We start from the raw sequence: 22,935 nt of genomic DNA on the forward strand, positions 1-22,935 counted from the left end.
CAGATTTTTCATCATTAGTGTATAGGAATGCCAGAGATTTCTGTGCATTAATTTTGTATCCTGCTACTTTACCAAATTCATTGATTAGCTCTATTAGTTTTCTGGTAGCATCTTTAGGATTCTCTATGTATAGTATCATGTCATCTGCAAACAGTGACAGTTTTACTTCTTCTTTTCCGATTTGGATTCCTTTTATTTCTTTTTCTTCTCTGATTGCTGTGACTAAAACTTCCAAAACTATGGCGAATAATAGTGGTAAGAGTGAGCAACCTTGTCTTGTTCCTGATCTTAGTGGAAATGGTTTCAGTTATTCACCATTGAGAATAATGTCGGCTGTGGGTTTGTCATATATGGATTTTATTATGTTGAGGAAAGTTCCCTCTATGCCTACTTTCTGTAGGGTTTTTATCAAAAATGAGTGTTGATTTTTTTTTGAATTTTATTTTAGTTATTATTTTATTCAGCAGGTTCTTATTAGTTATCCATTATATACATATTAGTGTATATATGTCAATCCCAATCTTGCAATTCATCACACCACCAGCCCCCTCCAACCTCTTTCCTCCCTTGGTGTCCATACGTATATTCTCTACATCTGTTTCTCAATTTCTGCCCTGCAAACCAGTTCATCTGTACCATTTTTCTATGTACAACATATATGCATTAATATACAATAATGTTTTTCTCTTTCTGACTTACTTCACTCTGTAGGACAGTCTCAAGATTCATTCACATCTCTACAAATTACCCAATTGCATTCCTTTTTATGCTGAGTAATATTCCATTGTATATATGTACCACATCTTCTTTATGCATTACTCTGTCAATGGGCATTTGGTTGCTTCCATGACCTGGCTATTGTTAATAGTGCTGCAATGAACATTGGGGTGCATGTGTATTTTTTAATTATGGTTTTCTCTGGGTATATGCCCAGTAGTGGGATGGCTGAATCATATGGTAATTCTATTTTTAGTTTTTTAAGGAACCTCCATACCGTTCTCCAAAGTGGGTGTATCATTTTACAGTCCCATCAACAGTTGAAGAGGGTTCCCTTTTCTCCACCCCCTCTCCAGCATTTGTTGTTTGTAGATTTTCTGATGTTGCCCATTCTAACTGGTGTGAGGTGGTACCTCACTGTAGCTTTGATTTGCATTTCTCTAATAATTAGTGATGTTGAGCACCTTTTCGTGTGCTTCTTGGCCATCTGTATGTCTTCTTTGAAGAAATGTCTATTTTGGTCTTCTGCCCATTTTTGGATTAGGTTGTTTGTTTTTTAGATATTGAGGTGCAAGAGCTGTTTATATATTTTGGAGATTAATCCTGTGTCCATTGATTCATTAGTAAATATTTTCTCCCTTTCTGAGGGTTGTCCTTTCATCCTGTTTATGATTTCCTTTGCTGTGCAAAAGCTTTTAAATTTCATTAGGACCCATGTGTTTATTTTTTTTAATTTCCATTTCTCTAGGAGGTGGGTCAAAAAGGATCTTGCTGTGATTTATGTCAAAGAACGTTCTGCCTATGTTTTCCTCTAAGAGTTTTATAATATCCAGTCTTACATTTATGTCTCTAATGCATTTTGAGTTTATTTTTGTGTGTAGTGTTAGTGAGTGTTCTAATTTCATTCTTTTACATGTAGTTGTCCAGTTTTCCCAGCACCACCTATTGAAGAGGCTGTCTTTTCTCCATCATAGATTAGTTGACCATAGGTGTGTGGGTTTATCTCTGGGCTTTCTATCCTGTTCCATTGATCTATATTCCTGTTTTTGTGTCAGTACCATACTATTTTGGTGACTGTAGCTTTGTAGTATAGTCTGATGTCTGGGAGCCCGATTTCCCCAGCTCTGTTTTTCTTTCTCAAAATTGCTTTGGCTATTCAGGGTCATTTGTGTTTCCAATAAATTTTAAAATTTTTAGTTGTACTTCTGTAAAAATTGCCATTGGTAGTTTGATAGGGATTGCATTGAATCTGTAGATTGCTTTGGGTAGTATAGTCATTTTCACAATATTGATTCTTCCAATCCAATAACATGGTATATCTCTCCATCTGTTTGTAACATCTTTAATTTCTTTCATCAGTGTCTTATAGATTTCTCAATGAAGGTCTTTCATCTCCCTAGGTAGGTTTATTCCTAGGCATTTTATTTTTTGTTGTTGTTGCAATGGTAAATGGGAGTGTTTCCTTAATTTCTCTTTCTGATTTTTCATCATTAGTGCATAGGAATGCAAGAGATTTCTGTGCATTAAATTTGTATCCTGCAACTTTACCAAATTTATTGATCAGCTCTAGTAATTTTCTGGTGGCATCTTTACAACTCTCTATGTATACTATCATGTCATATACAAACAGTGACAGTATTACTCCTTCTCCTCCAATTTGTATTCCTTTTATTTCTTTTTCTTCTCTGATTGCTGTGGCTAGGACTTCCAAAACTATTTTGAATAATAGTGGCAAGAGTGGACATCCTTGCCTTGTTCCTGATCTTACAGGAAATGCATTGAGAATGATGTTTGCTGTGGTATGTCATATATGGCCTTTATTATGTTGAGATAGGTTCCCTCTATGCCCACTTTCTAGAGAGTATTTATCATAAATCAGTGTTGAATTTTGTCAAAAGCTTTTTCTGCATCTACTGAGTTGATCATATGGTTTTTATTCTTCAATTTGTTAATATGGTGAATCACATTGATTGATTTGCATAGATTGAAGAATCCTTGCATCCCTGGGTTAAATCCCACTTGATCACTGTGTATGATCTTTTTAGTGTGTTGTTGGGTTCTGTGTGCTAGTATTTTGTTGAGGATTTTTGCATCTATGTTCATCAGTGTTATTAGCCTGTAGTTTTCTTTCTTTGTGACATCTTTGTCTGGTTTTCGTATTAAGGTGATGGTAGCCGCATAGAATGAGTTTGGGAGTGTTCCTCCATCTACTATATTTTGGAAGAGTTTGAGAAGGATAGGTGTTAGCTCTTCTCTAAATGTTTCATAGAATTTGCCTGTGAATCCATCTGGTTCTGGGCTTTTGTTTGTTGGAAGATTTTTAATCACAGTCTCAATTTCAGCGCTTGTGATTGGTCTGTTTATATTTTTTATTTCTTCCTGATTCAGTCTTGGGAGGTTGTGCTTTTCTATTTTCTATTTTCAAATTTAGCAATTTGTCCATTTCTTCCAGGTTGTCCATTTTATTGGCATAGTGTTACTTGTAGTAATCGCTCATGATCCTTTGTATTTCTGCAGTGTCAGTTGTTACTTCTCCATTTTGATTTCTAATTCTATGGATTTCAGTCTTCTCCCTTTTTTTCTTTATGAGTCTGGCTAATGCTTTATCAATTTTGTTTATCTTCTCAAAGAACCATCTTTTAGTTTTGTTGATCTTTGCTATTATTTCCTTCATTACTTTTTCATTTATTTCTGATCTGATCTTTATGATTTCTTTCCTTCTGCTAACTTTGGGGGATTTTTGTTCTTCTTTCTCTAATTGCTTTAGGTGTAAGGTTAGGTTTTTTATTTGAGGTGTTTCTTGCTTCTTGAGGTAGGATTGTATTGCTATAAACTTCCCTCTTAGAGCTGCTTTTGCTGCATCCCATAGATTTTGGGTCATCATGGTTTCATTGTCATTTGTCTCTAGGTATTTTTTGATTTCCTTTTTGATTTCTTCAGTGATCTCTTGGTTATTAAGTAGTGTATTGCTTAGCCTCCATGTGTTTGTATTTTTTACAGATTTTTTCCTGTAATTGATGTCTAGTATCATAGCATTGTGGTCAGAAAAGATACTTGATATGATTTCAATTTTCTTAAATTTACCAAGGCTTGATTTGTGACCCAAGGTATGATCTATCCTGGAGAATGTTCCATGAGCACTTGAGAAGAAAGTATATTCTGTTGTTTTTGGATAGAGTGTCCTATAAATACCAATTAAGTCCATCTTGTTTAATGTATCATTTAAAGCTTATAATTCCTTATTTATTTTCATTTTGGATGATCTGTCCATTGGTGAAAGTGGGGTGTTAAAGTCCCCTACTATGATTGTGTTACTGTCGATTTCCCCTTTTATGGCTGTTAGCATTTGCCTTATGTATTGCTCCTATGCTGGGTGCATGAGTATTTACAACTGTTATATCTTCTTCTTGGATTGATGCCTTGATCATTATGTAGTGTCCTTCTTTGTTTCCTGTAATAGTCGTTGTTTTAAAATCTGTTTTGTCTTATATGAGAATTGCTACTCCAGGTTTCTTTTGATTTCCATTTGCATGGAATATCTTTTTCCATTCCCTCATTTTCCACATGTATGTGTCCCTAGGTCTGAAGTGGGTCTCTTGTACACAGCGTATATACGGGTCATGCTTTTGTATCCATTCAGCCAGTCTATGTCTTTTAGTTGGAGCATTTAATCCATTTACATTTTAGGTAATTATCGATATGTATGTTCCTATTACCATTTTCTTAATTGTTTTGGTTTTGTTATTGTAGGTCTTTTCTTTCTCTTGTGTTTCTTGCCTAGAGAAGTTCCTTTAGCATTTGTTGTAAAGCTGGTTTGGTGGTGCTGAATTCTCTTAGCTTTTGCTTGTCTGTAAAGGTTTTAATTTCTCTATCGAATTTGAGTGAGCTCTTTGCTGGGTAGAGTAATCTTGATTGTAGGTTTTTCTCTTTCATCACTTTAAATATGTCCTGCCACTCCCTTCTGGCATGCAGCTGTTAACCTTATGTGGATTCCCTTGTATGTTATTTGTTCTTTTTCCCTTGCTGCTTTTAATATATTTTCCTCATATTTAATTTTTGTTAGATTGATTAATATTGTCTTGTCATGTTTCTCCTTGTATGAATCCTGTATGGGACTCTCTGTGCTTCCTGGACTTGATTGGCTCTTTCCTTTCCCATATTAGGGAAGTTTTCAACTATAATCTCTTCAAATATTTTCTCCGTCCCTTTCTTTTTCTCTTCTTCTTCTGGGGCTCCTATCATTCGAATGTTGGTGCGTTTAATGTTGTCCCAGAGGTCTCTGAGACTGTCCTCAATTCTTTTCATTCTTTATTCTTTATTCTGCTCTACAGTAGTTATTTCCACTATTTTATCTTCCAGGTCACTTATCCGTTCCTCTGCCTCAGTTATTCTGCTATTGATTCCTTCTAGAGAATATTTAATTTCATCTATTGTGTTGTTCATCATTGGTTGTTTGCTCTTTAGTTCTTCTAGTCCTTGTTAAATGTTTCTTGTATTTTCTCCATTCTATTTCCAAGATTTTGGATCATCTTTACTATCATTACTCTGAATTCTTTTTTAGGTAGCCTGCCTATTTCCTCTTCATTTGTTTGGTCTGGTGAGTTTTTACCTTGCTCCTTTATTTGCTGTGTGTTTCTCTGTCTTCTCATTTTGCCGAACTTACTGTGTTTGGGGTCTGCTTCTCACAGGCTGCAGGTTCATATTTCCCGGGTTTTTTTGGTGTCTGCACCCAGTGGCTAATGTTGGTTTAGTGGGTTGTGTAGGCTTCCAGGTGGAGTGGACTGGTGCCTGTGTTCTGGTGGATGAGAGTGGATCTTGTGTTTCTGGTGGGCAGGACAGCCTCTGGTGGTGTGTTCTGGGGTTTCTGTGACCTTATTATGATTTTAGCAGCCTCTCTGCTAATGCATGGAGCTGTGTTCCTGTCTTTCTAGTTGTTTGGCATAGGGTGTCCAGCACTGTATCTTGCTGGTCGTTGAGTGGAGCTGGGTCTTAGTGTTGAGATGGAGATCTCTGGGAGAGCTCACCATTTGATGTTCCGTGAAGCCAGGAGGTCTCTGGTGGACCAATATCCTGATCTCGGCTCTCCCACCTCAGAGGCACAGGTCTAATACCCGGCCAGAGCACCAAGACCCTGTCAGCCACACAGCTCAGAAGAAAAGGGAGAAAAAAAGAAAGAAAGAAGGAAAGAAAAATATAAAATAAAAAGAAATAAAGTCATTAAAATAAAAAATAATTATTACAAATAAAAAATTTTTAAGTAATAAAAAAAGAAAGAAAGAAAGAAGAGAGCAACCAAATCAGAAAACAAATCCACCAATGATAACAAGGTCTAAAAGCTATCCTAAAAAAAAAAAAGATGGGCAAACAGAACCCTAGGACAAATGGTAAAAGCAAAGCTGTACAGACAAAATCACACAAAGAAGCATACACATACACACTCACAAAAAGAGAAAAAGGAAAAATATATGTGTATCGTTGCTCCCAAAGTCCACCGCCTCAATTTTGGGATGATTCCTTGTCTATTCATGTATTCCACAGATGCAGGGTACATCAAGTTGATTGTGGAGATTTAATCCACTGCTCCTGAGGCTGCTGGGAGAGATTTTCCTTTCTCTTCTTTGTTCGCACAGCTCCCAGGGTTCAGCTTTGGATCTGGTCCAGCCTCTGCGTGTAGGTCGCCTGAGGGCGTCTGTTTTTCACTCAGACAGGACGGGATTAAAGGAGCAGCTGATATGGGGGCTCTGGTTCACTCAGGCCAGGGAGAGGGAGGGGTACAGAATGCGGGGCGAGCCTGCAGAGGCAGAGGCTGGCCTGACGTTGCAACAGCCTGAGGCGTGCCGTGTGTTCTCCCGGGGAAGTTATCCCTGGATCATGGGACCCTGGCAGTGGCAGGCTGCACAGGCTCCCAGGAGGGGAGGTATGGATAGTGACCTGTGCTTGCACACAGGCTTCTTGGTGGCTGCAGCAGCAGCCTTAGCATCTCATGCCCATCTCTGGTGTCCGCGCTGATAGCCGTGGCTTGCACCCATCTCTGGAGCTCGTTTAGGCGGTGCTCTGAATCCCCTCTCCTCGCGCACCCCGAAACAATGGTCTCTTGCCTCTTAGTCAGTTCCAGACTTTTTCCTGGACTCCCTCCCGGCTAGCTGTGGTGCACTAGCCCCCTTCAGGCTGTGTTCACACAGCCAACCCCAGTCTTCTCCCTGGGGTCTGACCTCCGAAACCCGAGCCTCAGCTCCCAGCCCGCTCCCGCCCAGGCAGGTGAGCAGACAAGCCTCTCAGGCTGGTGAGTGCTGGTCAGCACCGATCCTCTGTGCGGCAATCCGTCCGCTTTACCCTCTGCACCCCTGTTTCTGAGCTCTCCTCCATGGCTCCGAAGCTTCCCCGCCACCGCACCACCCCCACCCCCACCCCCCCACCTCCCACCCCCCACCCCTTGTCCGCCTGCAAAGCAGCTTCTTTTGTGTGGAAACCTTTCCTCCTCCACAGCTCCCTCCCACTGGTGCAGGTCCCGTCCCCATTATTTTGTCTCTATTTTTTCTTTTTTCTTTTACCCTACCCAGGTACGTGGGGAGTTTCTTCCCTTTTGGGAGGTCTGAGGTCTTCTGCCAGCGGTCAATAGGTGTTCAGTAGGAGTTGTTCCACATGTAGATGTATTTCAGATGTATTTCTGGGGAGAAATGGGATCTCCAGGTCTCACTCCTCCGCCATCTTGAAGCTGCCTTGTGATTTTTTGATATATATTTTAAGTCTTTTTTAATCTACAGGTTCTTCCTCTTGTCCTTTTTCTTTTCAACTTACTTGTTGAAACAAGGCCATTTCTTCCACAGAAGTTTCCTCGTTTTGGATTTTGCTGAATGCACCCCATGGTTTAGTTTAACATGTCCCACACTCTTCTGTATTACCTGCAAAGTGGTATTTGGATTCTAGGCATGGAGGTTCAGCCTTCCATCAGGAGGCACACAATGTCTGCTTCTCTCTCTTTTTGTCATATTCAGAGCAGTTTATGCTCATTGCCTGGGCCTAATACCTCATTAATATTTTCAAATGGTTATATTCAAATTCTATCATTCTTTTTCATTCATTAGCTGGGATGCTTCTGTGAAGAGAAACTTACCCTCATCTATTATTTTGTTACCCTATGGTATAGTTTATATAGGAAAAGCAGGATAAATGCTTGATTCTTTCCTTTTATTAACCACTTTTCAGAATAATGGGTTGGTCCCCTATCATTTTCCAACACAAACAAATTAAGAGAACAATTTTCATATCATCATAAACATCTTTGTCTTAAACATCTTTGATGATGTTTAAATCCATTGCAGTTTGATCCTTATTGATGCTCCCATTATCCCACCTTCAGCAAATGGTTTAGTCCTTCTGCCAGGATCATAATTGTCTTTGATAACTTCCTGGCTACCTGATGTTTCAAGATGCTCCAGGATCATCTGCATTTCCTGCCCCTGATCTGGGATCAGCAAACCTGGGACATGATGTTTGAAGACCATAATCTGGGTGCTAAGGTGACTGTTGCTCCTGAGTTGGTTCAAAATAGATCTCTTTTCTCCTCAAAACCTGCCCCTCTCCTAGTGCTTTCCCCATCTCAGTGGATGACAACTCCATTCTTCCTGTTACTTAGGCCAAAAACCTTGAGTCAGCTTTGATCCTCTCTTTCTTTCACATTCCCTATCTATTCTACTGGCAAATTTATTGACTTTATCTTCAAAACGCATCCAGACTGACAGCTTCTCACCTCTGGCACTGCTACCTGCCTGGTCTATCATCTCTCACCTGATTTATTTCAATAGCCTCATAACTGTTTTCTCTGTGTCTTCCTATTCTCTACATGGCAGCAAATGTACTCTTTTTAAAAACATAGCTCAGCTCTTGGCATTACTGTGCTCAAAACCATTTCCAATGACTTCTCATTTCACTTGGAGCAAGTTCCAACAGCCTTACAATGATTTGTAAGGTCTTTTTTTTTTAATATTTTCACTTTATTTTTATTCCATATTATATTTTTATTCCCATTATTATAAACATGACTTGACCTCATTTCAAAATGAGAAAAGAGTGATCATGATTTGTCTTGAGAAAGTAAAATTGCTAAAATGAATATTTTAGAATTCAGAATTTGGTACTTTCCTTAGTGGTCCATGAAACACAAAAAAATTAGAGATTATGCATTACCATTGGAGCTGAGTTCAGAATGAAGATCATATTCCATAATTGAGCGTCTGGTGCAGACAATGCATTGTATACATTGTCTCTAATTAGTATTATGCTATGGGGAAACTGCATTATAGAACTCAATACAGTTGTATGATTTCTGTCTATCAAGAAGTTTTATAATTTAGTCTTTCTCTTCATTTAGATAAAGGTAATATGCTTGTACAAAACCTTTTTATCTTCCTCTTCATAAAGTAGCTTTATCATATAATTTATAAAATATATAATTTTTTCATGTATTAAATGATATTTATTTTTTAAAATAGGGGAAAGTGGCTACATTTATTGAGAGGCTTAAAAGGTAAAATATCTTTAATTTAATAATCATTTTTAAAACGTTCTTAATCTCAAAACTTATGCTCTTGATTTCTTTCTTATGCTCTTGTTTTCTTAAACAGAGTACATCAATAATAATCTCATTTCTTTTGATTCTTTGTAATTTTCATTATTTAGTGGCACATTTTCCACCCTAATTTAGTATAAGGATAAGTTCAGAACCTAGTGATCTATATAAAGTGGAGCTGCTTGCCACCCCTCCCCTCCAAAGTGTCTTAAAGTCCTTTGCTTTGTTGTGTCCATGTGCCTGAGTTTTTGACTTTTGTTTATCACCCTTCTATTTGCTATAGGGCTGTTATCTGTCCTTCATTCTTTCTTGTATCCATTTATCCAGTTTTTAAAAATCATGCTGAGAGACTGGAGATAATCCTCAGACAGAGCATCCCTCTGTAACAGAGCTCAACTTAGGCAAATCACTTCTGCTATAATTTGTGGGGGCAGGGTGGAGGCAGCGTGGTTGGCAGGAATAAATGGAATGGCATATGGCATATGAAAAGTGCCTGGCTTCCAGCGATACCCTACTGCATTTGTATTGACTGCCCGAAGGCTTTCCTTATCAGTGACAGCTATCCTCCTGGATAAATGAAATTATTTGCCAAGTATTTCAAAATATCACTGTATTTTGATTACTATATAACCAAGAATCATACATCTGAAAAGTTTCACAGCCCTACACTCAAGGCAAGGAGTAATGCCTGTTGTGTGCATTCATTTACTCCATAAGAAGAGGCAGGGGCTAGAAAGATGATTACATGAGCTATAAAATATAATATTATCACAACTACCACAAAGCCCGTTAATTCAAGGTGTGAGACTGAGTTACTAAATCAAGTTTCACATGCAGACATTGCATATCACCTGAAGGTTCTCTAACCTGGGTGTTGAATGACTGAATGAATGAGTGAGTTGAGGCAAGAGGGAGAGGGAACATCTGGATATAAGGCTGGCCATCTGGAGTAATTTACTGGTTGTGGAGTTCCAGGGGGCCTAGAGGAAGGGTTGAGAGGAGGAAGGAGTGAATGATTAGATCAGAGAAAGAAAGTTCCGGGCAGTCTGAAGATGTTGGGGCTATAGAAGAGAAAAGAACTCTAGGAAAGGAATGTTTGAAACACTGACTGATGAAATCAGAGTTGTCATGTGAGGTGTGTTTTCCCACTGACCCTACGCAGGGTGGATGCTGGAGCTAGTGGACAGAAGATTTTGCTCTGCCTTTTTGGGGCAGGCTCTGCCCAGCGACAGTGGACTTGTGCAGTGAGGGGCCTGGAGGCCTCTCCTTTAGCTTTTGGTGGAGGTGGTACTGATCCCTGACCTCACTCTGCCTAGTGAGGTGTTGCCAGTGGGAAATATTACATAGCTCTCCCCGTTCCACACTCTGATTAAATATCCTTTCCTAGCCTTCTACAAAAGTATCCCTCATCCAATTTACAGATAAGTCAGGATTCAGCATTGAGTCATCAGCAAAAAAAATTTATTCTAGAGAGCCAGAAGAGACAATGATATTAAGGCGAAAGAAATCGTGAGCAGGAGAAAAATAAGAACTCTAGGGTTTCCACAAACACAGAGGGAAGAGAACTTGAAAGTCTCTGTATTCGAAACAAAGCCAGGAGAGGCCCCAAGCACGTCAGTGAGAGGCTAGGCTACCCAGGCGCGAGTTTCACAGAGTGCACTTCTTCAGAGCCAGCCTGCTCTCTGCTCCCACTACAGCATTCAGGTGGGAAATCTAAATTGTTGATTTACAATAAACCTAACTGACTATTGAGTTGTTATTGATTTACAGTACACCACTGTGGCTTTTCTTTTAGACTGTCCAGGGTGAACTACCTACCTTGAGAAGTCTGGCCATCTCTTTAAGATATTCAGTCCTCTCTAGCTGTAGATGGGTGCTGTTGGGAGCACCTATGCAGGATGGGGATATGCAAAATGGGAACCCAGAGGTACTAGAGTTGACGGTGGAGTGAGCAGCTGCACAGTGCCCTGAACACACATGGCAGACAAAGCCCTCTGCCCATTCTCCCTATACCTCACTACTCTCACCAGGAGTGGACAAGCCTTCTTAGCAACTTCTTCCTCCCTCCTCCCTTCTCCATCCCCTCCTCCTTTGAAATCTTGTCTATAATGTAGGAAGCAAAGGAAACACACACAATTTTAAATCAATCTGCTTGTTTGGAGAATCTAAATAAAAAATATCCATCCAGTGCCTAAGGCTGGAGCAGCTTCCAGTCTTGAAAGTGAATCAGAGACCCAAAGAGGAATTTTGGGACAGGGATCATCAGGAAGAGAATGGTGGAATGGTTCCCGCAGCGGGGCCAGTCCCCACATGCCCCCACAGCCAACCACACAGGGTGTCTCCGAGGCAGAGCTCCTGACAGCCCAGGCATGCGGTGCCAGTATGGCTTCCAGGGCTGCCATATGTTCAGCAGGGTCTAGGCAGCATGTGGTGCGAGATGGGATGGGTCCCTGGTCAGGGCTGTGACAGGCTCCAGGTAGCAGGGGTTCTCCAACAGGCTGGGCTGGCTCAGAAAACAGTGTGCTTAAAGACTAGAGGCCTTTTTCAGGTGCCACTGGACTGTCCCCTCCCAGGGATTCCTGCTTCATCCTTAGGAGGGGAAAATCACCCCAATAATACTTGACATTGGACATCTCATTCTCTTGGTGAGGGAGGGCTCAGAGCTAATTTCGGTACTGTGACATTTCTTGCATCCAAATGTTGTGAAGAAAATTCATACTTGCTTCTGCATAATGTATATAAATTAAATAATGCAAATGTACAAAGGTCATTTTCCAGATGTTTTTGCTGTATGGAGCATGGGGAAATGGCCTTATGGCAACATCTGAGGCCCGGAAATGTGTAGAAAGTTGCCAAGGAAAGCGTCACTTGGTCCTGCTTGGTCCCACCCAGATAGAAGGCAGAGCTGGTCCCCTGGGGCAATTCTGGCACCCCCAACGTGAGGATATTTCTGGCATGACTGAGTAAACTAAAAATAGAGTCTCAGAAACGCACCCTTCCCAGTCCCCAGGGTCAGCAAGCAGCTGCAGATTGTTCTGGCATTTCCCACTGCTTATTAAGAAGGAAAACATTTAATAAAACAGAGAGTACACATTTGTCCCTCAGCGGACCTCAAGTCCCAGCACTGCCAAGGGTACTGATTCCTGTTTATTTCCACGTTCCAATTGGCACCATTCATGCCTGCATTCCCTGGAAAGGATTTTGCAGCCTGGAGAACAGAGACCATCATGGGAGAAAGAAAAGTGTTTATCACTAAAGGATAGAAGGCAAAAGGCCACATCATCTCCTGCTAATGCAGAGAGGAATGCCTCCTCCCCGCCCCCACTGCCTGTGGGTGGGACCCTGAGGGCCTCTTTTGTGAGGTTTCCTACGATGCTTGTACCTAAGCCTGGATGACCACCAAGGTGCAAGTATTTTCGGGTAACCACACCAGCAGCAGACGGAGCTTACAAATAACAGAACACAAAAGTTCAAGCTGAGTGAGGAGCTTAAATCCCCTCATTTTACAGAGCAGGATGGCAGGCCATCCACACAATCTACAGTGGCACATGTCATCCTTTGTCCATACCAGTGCTCTTACCAACCTAGGGCAGTGAGTGCCATGTGAAATCTTTGACATTGATTTCAAGAATATTAGGAAACAGACAAACAAAAACTGCTGTCCAAGAAGAAAACAAAGGCCACCTATAATTTACCACTAAGAAACTCAGAAGTGACTTATGTTAATCATCTAGAACTTATCCAGTCACTCTGTCTCTGTGCTTGTGCCTCTCTCTCTTTGCTTAAGTTTATGCACTATACCAGAGAAATACAGAGTTTTTAGACACCTCTAGAAGGGTTACAGCATTGCCCATATACTAGGACACAAAGGAAGACTTGACAAATTCCAAATATTGAATATCAAACAGACCATGTTCTCAGACCATAATGCAAAAAAATTAGAAAAGAATAACAAAAAGATAGTTTAAAAAACATATTACTGGAGACTTCCCTCGTGGTGCAGTGGTTAAGAATCTGCCTGCCAATGCAGGGGACATGGGTTCAAGCCCTGGTCTGGGAAGATCTCACATGCCATGGAGCAACTAAGCCCATGAACCACAACTGCTGAGCCCACGTGCTGTAACTACTGAAGCCTGCATGCTACAACTACTGCAGCCCACGCACCTAGAGCCTGCACTCTGCAATGAGAGAAGCCATTGCAGTGAGAAGCCTGCGCACCGCAACGAAGAGTAGCCCCCGCTCACCACAACTAGAGAAAGTTCACACGTAGCAACAAAGACCCAACGTAGACCAAAAAAAAAAAAAAAAAATTACTGGAAACTAAATAAGAGAGTATTGAATTTTATAAGATGAAGAAAAAGCATATACCACATTAATTACTTAGAATTCCAGTGAAATGGCAATGTATTAAAATTTGTGGGACTTAAAAACAGTAGATGGAGGGGAATTTATAACTTCAAATATAAGCTAAACAGTTCACTTAAGAAGCTGAAAAAGGAGCAACAAAGCAAGCTCAAGAAACAAGAAGGAAAAAAATAGGGTGAAAAATAAATGAAGGAGAAAAAAACAAATTAGCAAAATTCATAAGCTAATTCTTTGGAAAGATTAATGAAATAAAATTCTGGCAAGATTGATCAAGAAAAGGGGTGAGAAAGAGACATTATACATTGAACTATGCAAATATACAATAAAAGGGGAACAATTACACACACATAAAAATAAAAGAATAATGCAAGAACCACTCTGAAGTAGTCTTGCTAAAATACTAAATCTATCAATACATTTGATCAAGAATTGAGATTAAACTACCAATTTACAGGAATACAGAGGACGGGGAGCATGCCAAACTAGAGATGCAATCATGAGAAACTCTAGACAATGTGATTTCTTCAGAAGAGAGGAAAACAGAGTTGGAAGGGAGCAGAAGGCTATGAGAGATTAGAAGACAGGTGACCAAGCACAACATGTAGATTTTGTTTGGATTCTTATTTTTAAAAATTGTATTGACATTTATGAGACAATTGGAAGTCTAAAAACTGACTCAGTGTTTCTTGACATTGAGGAATTATGAGTATTTGGGGAGGAGGTGATGGCATTGTGGATAGGTTGGAAAAAGAGAGTTCTCTTTATACCGGAGCATTTGTAGTGGTCATGATAAAATGTCTGAGGTTTGCTTCAAAATAATATGAGAAGATGAGCATGCGGCTATAGACCAAATAAGACTGGCCATGAGTTAATAACTATTGAAACACAGAGGATTCAGTAATCTATTCTGTATACTTTCACATATGTAAATGAAAAAAAGAGAGAAAACTGCCCAGCCTTTTTTGTGAAGTTATGTAATTTTTATTTAAAAGCAGATCAGGACAATACAAAAGAAAAAAATGATGGCCTCATTTCACTTATGAATGAGAATGCAAAAAATAATTCACTTATGAATGAGAATGCAAAAAATAAAATACCAGGTGAACTAATCCAACAGTGTACTAAAAGATAGAATTTATCCCAGCAATAAAGGAAGATTTTCCAGAGAATGCATTGATGCTATTTATTACAGTAAAGCCTAAAGGAGAAAACACATGCATCTCTTTCAATAGATGCAGAAAAAGCCTTTAATGTTGTACAACATCTGCTTAAGATTTTATAATAAAAAAAAAATCTTAGCAAACTAGGAATAGAAAAAAGAAGTTCCTTAAATTGGTACCCTAAAACCGACATCAAACATTTTTCTCAATGGAGAAAATTTAGGCACGTTTCTTTTAAGATTGGGAAGGAGACAAAAATGTACTACTGGGACTTCCCTGCTGGTCCAGCAGTAAAGAATCCACCCCACAATGCAGGGGACGTGGGTTCCATCCCTGGTAGGGGAATAAGATCCCACATGCCGCAGGGCAACTAAACCCGTGCGCCACAACTACTGAGTCTGCGTGCCTCAACTAGAGAGCCCGCTTGCTGCAAACTACAGAGCCCACGCGCTCTGCAGTCCATGTGCCACAACTAGAGAAAGGAATATCCACATGCCACAACTAGAGAGAAGCCCGTTCACCACAACTAGAGAGGAGACCACGCGTCACAGCAAAGAGCCTGCGTGCAGCAGCAAAGATCCCGTGTGCCACAACTAAGACCCGACACATCCAAAAATAAAAATAAATAAGTAAATAAAAAAGAAATTTTAAAAAAGTGTACTGTTACTGCTACTGTATAGCAGTGCTAGAGATCCTAATCAATGTGGTAAGAAAAGAAACCAAAAAGTTTTGGCAATTGAATGGAAAAATAAAACAAATTATTTATTTGAAAGTATGGTAAGCTACATAGAAAAAAACAACAGAATAAATAACCTACTGCAATTAATAATAAAACTGAGCAAGTTTATCAGAAACAAGATCAACATACACAAATTCCTAACTTTTCTCTACACCAGTGATTCCCAACAAGGAGTGAGTTTGCCTCTCAGGTAGGATTGATAAATTGGACAAATAACATTTAAAAGAATACCCAGTTTAATTTGAATTTTAGATAAGAAATAAATAATTAAACATGTCCCATACAATAATTGGGACAAAATATTGGGTTCAGTGTTTTATGTGGGTATCTTCACTCCCACAGGACTTTTGGCAATGTCTGAAGACATTTTCAGACATTGAAGGGAAGGGCTGCTATGGGCATCTGATGGTGTAAGACAGGAATGGTGCTAACACCCTACACCGCACAGGACAGCCCTCACAACAAAGCCCCAAAGCCCTCACATCCAGCCCCAAATCTTAACAGTGCTGAGGCCAAGAATCCCTGTAATAATCAACAAGAAAATATAATAAAAATAAAGGATTTGGGGCTTCCCTGGTGGCACAGTGGTTGGGAGTCTGCCTGCCAATGCAGGGGACACGGGTTCATCCTGGTCCGGGAGGATCCCACATGCCGCGGAGCAGCTGGGCCCATGAGCCATGGCCGCTGAGCCTGTGTGTCTGGAGCCTGTGCTCCACAACGGGAGAGGCCACAACAGTGAGAGGCCTGCATACCACAAAAAAAAAAAAAAATTCAAGGATTGTGCACAAGTATAAATTGTCTGGGTATTAACTTAAAGAATTCACAAAACCTCTATAAAGAAAACTTTGAAACTCTGAGAAAAGCAGAAAAGATTTTAATACACATAACCTTGTAAATTCTTGTAAACATTCAAAATGTCAATTCTACCTCCCAAATCAGTAATTTCTCTGCAACTCTAACCAAAATTTAAGCTGCTTTTTTTCAGAGATATGATAAACTTATTCTAAAATTTACATGGAGGAATAAAGGACCAACCATGAATACCACAAATTTGAAAAGGAAAAGAGGGGAGACTTGCCCTGCTAGATATTACGGCACACTAGAAAGTCGCGGTAATAGAAACAGTCTGTTAGTGATTCAAGAACAAATGAAAACAGTCAATGGGGCAGAAGGAAGTACTCAGAAACAGACCCTTGGGAACTTAATATATTTCAGAAGAGGGGTCACAAATCAGTGGGAAAGGGCAGACCCACTAATAACATGAAGAAAAAAAACCTGTAATCTACCTGATATTACATTGAAATATGGACTCCCTAATGATTTTACATTAACCCTTTAAAATAAAAAGTAAAACTATTAATAAAATTAATATAAGACAATGTTAATGGGCTAAGGGAAAGAAAGGTCAAAAGTACAAAACATAAAGCAAAAAGAATTGGTGGATTTGGTTATACCAAAAGAAAGTATTCCTAGTCAACAAAGGATGTTGTGGACTAAATTGACAGATTAGGAGAAGATACAATACCTGGAGCCAACAAAGGACTGATCATCTAGATTAAATAAGGGTTCCAGCAAATCAGAAAGAGAAAACAAAGAACCCTGGTTGAAAAATCAGCAAAGAATACAAACAGGCAATTACTAAAGGAAACATAAAAAGAGATGCTCAAAGTCATAGTGGAGAAACGTAAATTAAGACAATCATATGGTTTGCAGATGACATGATACTATACATAGAGAATACTAAAGATGCTACCAGAAAACTACTAGAGCTAATCAATGAATTTGGTAAAGTAGTAGGATACAAAATTAATGCACAGAAATCTCTGGCATTCCTATACACTAATGATGAAAAATCTGAAAGTGAAATAAAGAAAACACTCCCATTTACTATTGCAACAAAAAGAATAAAATATCTAGGAATAAACCTACCTAAGGAGACAAAAGATGTGTATGCAGAAAATTATAAGACACTGATGAAAGAAAGTAAAGATGATACAAATAGATGGAGAGATATACCATGTTCTTGGATTGGAAGAATCAACATTGTGAAAATGACTCTACTACCCAAAGCAATCTACAGATTCAATGCAATCCCTATCAAACTACCACTGGTACTTTTCACAGAGCCAGAACAATTTGTATGGAAACACAAAAGACCCCAAATAGCCAAAGCAATCTTGAGAGCAGAGCTGGAGGAATCAGGCTCCCTGACTTCAGACTATACTACAAAGCTACAGTAATCAAGACAGTATGGTACTGGCACAAAAACAGAAAGATAGATCAATGGAACAGGATAGAAAGCCCAGAGATAAACCCACGCACATATGGTCACCTTATCTTTGATAAAGGAGGCAGGAATGCACAGTGGAGAAAAGACAGCCTCTTCAGTTAAGTGGTGCTGGGAAAACTGGACAGGTACATGTAAAAGTATGAGATTAGATCACTCCCTAACACCATACACAAAAATAAGCTCAAAATGGATTAAAGACCTAAATGTAAGGCCAGAAACTATCAAACTCTTAGAGGAAAACATAGGCAGAACACTCTATGACATAAATCACAGCAAGATCCTTTTTGACCCACCTCCTAGAGAAATGGAAATAAAAACAAAAATAAACAAATGGGACCTAATGAAACGTCAAAGCTTTTGCACAGCAAAGGAAACCATAAACAAGACCAAAAGACAACCCTCAGAATGGGAGAAAATATTTGCCAATGAAGCAACTGACAATGGATTAATCTCCAAAATTTATAAGCAGCTCATGCAGCTCAATAACAAAAAACAAACAACCCAATCCAAAAAAGGGCAGAAGACCTAAATAGACATTTCTCCAAAGAAAATATACAGACTGACAACAAACACATGAAAGAATGCTCAACATCACTAATCATTAGAGAAATGCAAATCAAAACTACAATGAGATATCATCTCACACCAGTCAGAATGGCCATCATCAAAAAATCTAGAAACAGTAACTGCTGGAGAGGGTGTGGAGAAAAGGGAACACTCTTGCACTGCTGGTGGGAATGTGAATTGGTACAGCCACTATGGAGAACAGTATGGAGGTTCCTTAAAAAACTACAAACAGAGCTACCGTATGACCCAGCAATCCCACTACTGAGCATATACCCTGAGAAAACCAAAATTCAAAAAGAGTCATGAACCAAAATGTTCATTGCAGCTCCATTTACAATAGCCCGGAGATGGAAACAACCTAAGTGTCCATCATCGGATGAATGGATAAAGAAGATGTGGCACATATATACAATGGAATATTACTCAGCCATAAAAAGAAACGAAATTTAGCTATTTTTAATGAGGTGGATAGACCTAGAGTCTGTCATACAGAGTGAAGTAAGTCAGAAAGAGAAAGACAAATACCGTATGCTAACACACATATATGGAATTTAAGAAAAAAAATGTCATGAAGAACCTAGGGGTAAGACAGGAATAAAGACACAGACCTACTAGAGAATGGACTTGAGGATATAGGGAGGGGGAAGTGTGAGCTGTGACAAAGCGAGAGAGAGGCATGGACATATATACACTACCAAACGTAAGGTAGATAGCTAGTGGGAAGCAGCCGCATAGCAGAGGGAGATCAGCTCGGTGCTTTGTGACCGCCTGGAGGGGTGGGATAGCGAGGGTTGTAGGGAGGGAGACGCAAGAGGGAAGAGATATGGGAACATATGTATATGTATAACTGATTCACTTTGTTATAAAGCAGAAAATAACACACCATTGTAAAGCAATTATACTCCAATAAAGATGTAAAAAAAAGATTTAAAAAAAACAATCATACGAACTCATTTTAAGCACATTAATAAAAAGTAGAAAACAGAATAATGCCAAGTGTTGCTACAATTCACTGCTGGCGGGAATGGTGGCTTGGGGCAGACTTTCGGGAGAGTAACTTGGCAGGAGAGGGTCATATTAAGCAAAAGCACAACCTATGCTCCAGCTCTCCTGCTCCTGGGTGGGTACATGCCCAGTGAGATAATTACAAAGATGATTAATGTGCAAGGATGCTTGTTGCAGTGATATTGGTGTAGCTGGAGCTGAGTCAATCCACATGTCCATCACTTGAAGTACAGGTGGGAAAACAAAGTGCATGCACACAGTGGGATATTTATGCAATTACTGGAAGTAAAGAGTCAGATATGCCCAATAGCGGCATCCATGAGTCTTTAAAAAAAAAAGGCAAAAAGCAATTTTTAGCCAATAGCATTTTGTAAATTAAAAAAAGCATCAACAGAGGAAAGGATAAAGAAGATGTGGTACATAATACAATGGAATATTACTCACACATATAAAGGAACGAGGGGCTTCCCTGGTGGCGCAGTGGTTGAGAGTCCGCCTGCCGATGCAGGGGACACGGGTTCGTGTCCCGGTCCGGGAAGATCCCACATGCCGCGGAGCGGCTAGGCCCCGTGAGCCATGGACACTGAGCCTGCGCGTCCGGAGCCTGTGCTCCGCAACGGGAGAGGCCACAACAGTGAGACGCCCGTATACCGCAAAAAAAAAAAAAAAAAAAAAAAGGAACGAAATTGGGTCATTTGTAGAGACGTGAGGAAAGGTAGGGGGTGGGATGAATTGGGAGATTGGGATTGACATATACACTACCGATACTATGTATAAAATAGATAACTAATGAGAACCTACTGTATAACTCAGGGAACCCTACTCAGTGCTCTGTGGTGACCTAAACGGGAAGGAAATCCAAAAGAGGGGATATATGTATACGTATAACTGATTCACTTTGATGTACAGTAGAAATGAACACAACATCGTAAAGCAACTATACTCCAATAAAAATTAATTTTAAAAAAGCATGCACACAAGACACAAATAAACTGCACATCAATACAATAACATGGTTGCCACTTGTGAGTGGAGAATGGACAAGAGGATAAAAGGCAATAAGAAAATAAAAAAGCAAGAACTGCTGGTGGGAATGTGAATTGGTTCAGCCACTATGGAGAACAGTATGGAGGTTCCTTAAAAAACTACAAATAGAATTACCATATGACCCAGCAATCCCACTACTGGGCATATACCCTGAGAAAACCAAAATTCAAAAAGAGTCATGTACCAAAATGTTCATTGCAGCTCTATTTACAATAGCCCGGAGATGGAAACAACCTAAGCGCCCATCATCGGATGAATGGATAAAGAAAATGTGGCACATATATACAATGGAATATTACTCAGCCTTAAAAAGAAATGAAATTGAGCTATTTGTAATGAGATGGATAGACCTAGAGTCTGTCATACAGAGTGAAGTAAGTCAGAAAGAAAAAGACAAATACCGTATGCTAACACATATATATGGAATTTAAGGGGGAAAAAAATGTCATGAAGAACCTAGGGGTAAGACAGGAATAAAGACGCAGACCTACTGGAGAACGGACTTGAGGATATGGGGAGGGGGAGGGGTGAGCTTTGACAGGGCGAGAGAGAGTCATGGACATATACACACTAACAAACGTAGTAAGGTAGATAGCTAGGGGGAAGCAGCCGCAAGGCACAGGGATATTAGCTCGGTGCTTTGTGACAGCCTGGAGGGGTGGGATAGGGAGAGTGGGAGGGAGGGAGACGCAAGAGGGAAGACATATGGGAACATATGTATATGTATAACTGATTCACTTTGTTATAAAGCAGAAACTAACACACCATTGTAAAGCAATTATACCCCAATAAAGATGTTTAAAAAAAAAAAAAATTTCAAAAACAAAACACAAAATAAAATAAAATAAAATAAAATCATTACAGTTTGAATGTAAGTGCTGATTTTGTGGTGAAGTTGTTGAAAATTTTTCATTTTTGATCAAGGCATGTTTATCAAAATAGAATATACCCATATAAAGAGATAAAATATATAAAAATAAAATCAGACTTGAAAGTTTTAAAAAAAAAAAGAAAATAAAAAAGCAAGAAATCTCCTTGCAAAGACTAGAAAATGCCTTGAATTGAGGGGGGGTGGGGTGTGAGTAATCTAGCCTTCTGCCCCTGGTGCCCCCCAAAAATGAAAACAAAGCAACAAAGAAGGGAGTGAAAGGTAAGACAGGCTGGCAGAGGCTGGAAAAGCTATTTCCAAGCTGGAAGCAACCTGGGTGCAGGAAATAGATTTCCCAGTGGTGAGGAGCCCTACAGAGGAGGTGGGAGTTGAGTAGGGAGAAGACTGTGGGAAACCTGTGAGTACGGGTGGCCCAGAGGCTTTCAGGGTCTCTGAGCGCAGAAACCTGAGAAAACTGCCTTCAGAGCATCTTGTCCAGTATTATGATCTATGGGGAATTAAGGGTCTGTGTCCACCCAGGAGCCCCACTGGGAAAAGGGAGGGCTCTTCTCCGAGGCTCTGTGATGGAGCAGCAGCGACCTAAGGAGGGCGGTGCTGCCAAAGTTGCCCTGAGCAGCTGGCAGCTGAAGCTGGCAGGCCCAGCAGAGTGGCCTGCTCCAGAGCCCCACAGGGGTGCCCAAGTCGCAGAGGTGGGGAAATCTGACGGACGGCTGCTGAGGAATGGGGCTAAGGCCCCATACTGTTTTGTAACATACTTTCAGCATACTGTCAACATTTTCTATGATACCAAATATCCTTCAGTAACACTGTAATGGTTTTACAGGGTACATGCACCTCACTTATTATTTAGCTCCAGGTCCCACCCTCCCCTGCCTCACAGGTAGGGTCAGTCAACGGGAGACACTGCAGAAAACTAGAGGGTGGGAGGGAGAAGACAGGGTATTTCTAACCACCTCCCACTCCAGCTCTGTGGTTCCAGCTTTCGGAATCTGGCCCAGCCGTTGGGATAGAAGTGGGTTTTTTGGATGTTGCTAATCTCTGGGTTGCTCCTCTATACTGTGGGACTTCTCAGCTCTCCTATCACCTGCATAACCAAGTCCTTGTGTTAAAATCTGTTCGAAATAACTGGAGTAGATTGTCTTCCTGACTGGACCCTGGTACAAGGTAGGCAGACCCACGGTATGGAGTTCCCCTATGTTGTCATTTTAAGTTATACAGTCGCCAGTACCCTTAAAGCTAAATCTTGGTCTCCAACTGTGTGTACTTCCTCTGCACAAATTTCTAGAAAATTACACAAAACATGGATATTGACTATTTCCCTCCTAAATAATTATACCTTGCATTTCCACCAATAGTATATGAGAATGCTCCTATAATCTCACCAATTTGAAGTCATAAAAATAGGGTCTAATTTAAATTTCTTTTCCTTTACCACTAGCTAGGCTGAATTTTGTGTTTTGGCTCTCTCTAGCATTCTGTTAGCCTTGATCTGCCTCCCCCTTCAGTTATTGTCAAACAGGGCCATGTTAAAGTCAGTGGGTATCACCAGGAACCTGTGAGAAGTTTATTTCCTAGGTTTGTATTTTG

The sequence above is a fragment of the Delphinapterus leucas genome, chromosome 13, assembly GCF_059928025.1.
Source record: "Delphinapterus leucas isolate spDelLeu-1000000601 "Yukka" chromosome 13, BTC_Dleu_Yukka2, whole genome shotgun sequence".
NCBI classification, from domain to species: Eukaryota; Metazoa; Chordata; class Mammalia; order Artiodactyla; family Monodontidae; genus Delphinapterus; species Delphinapterus leucas.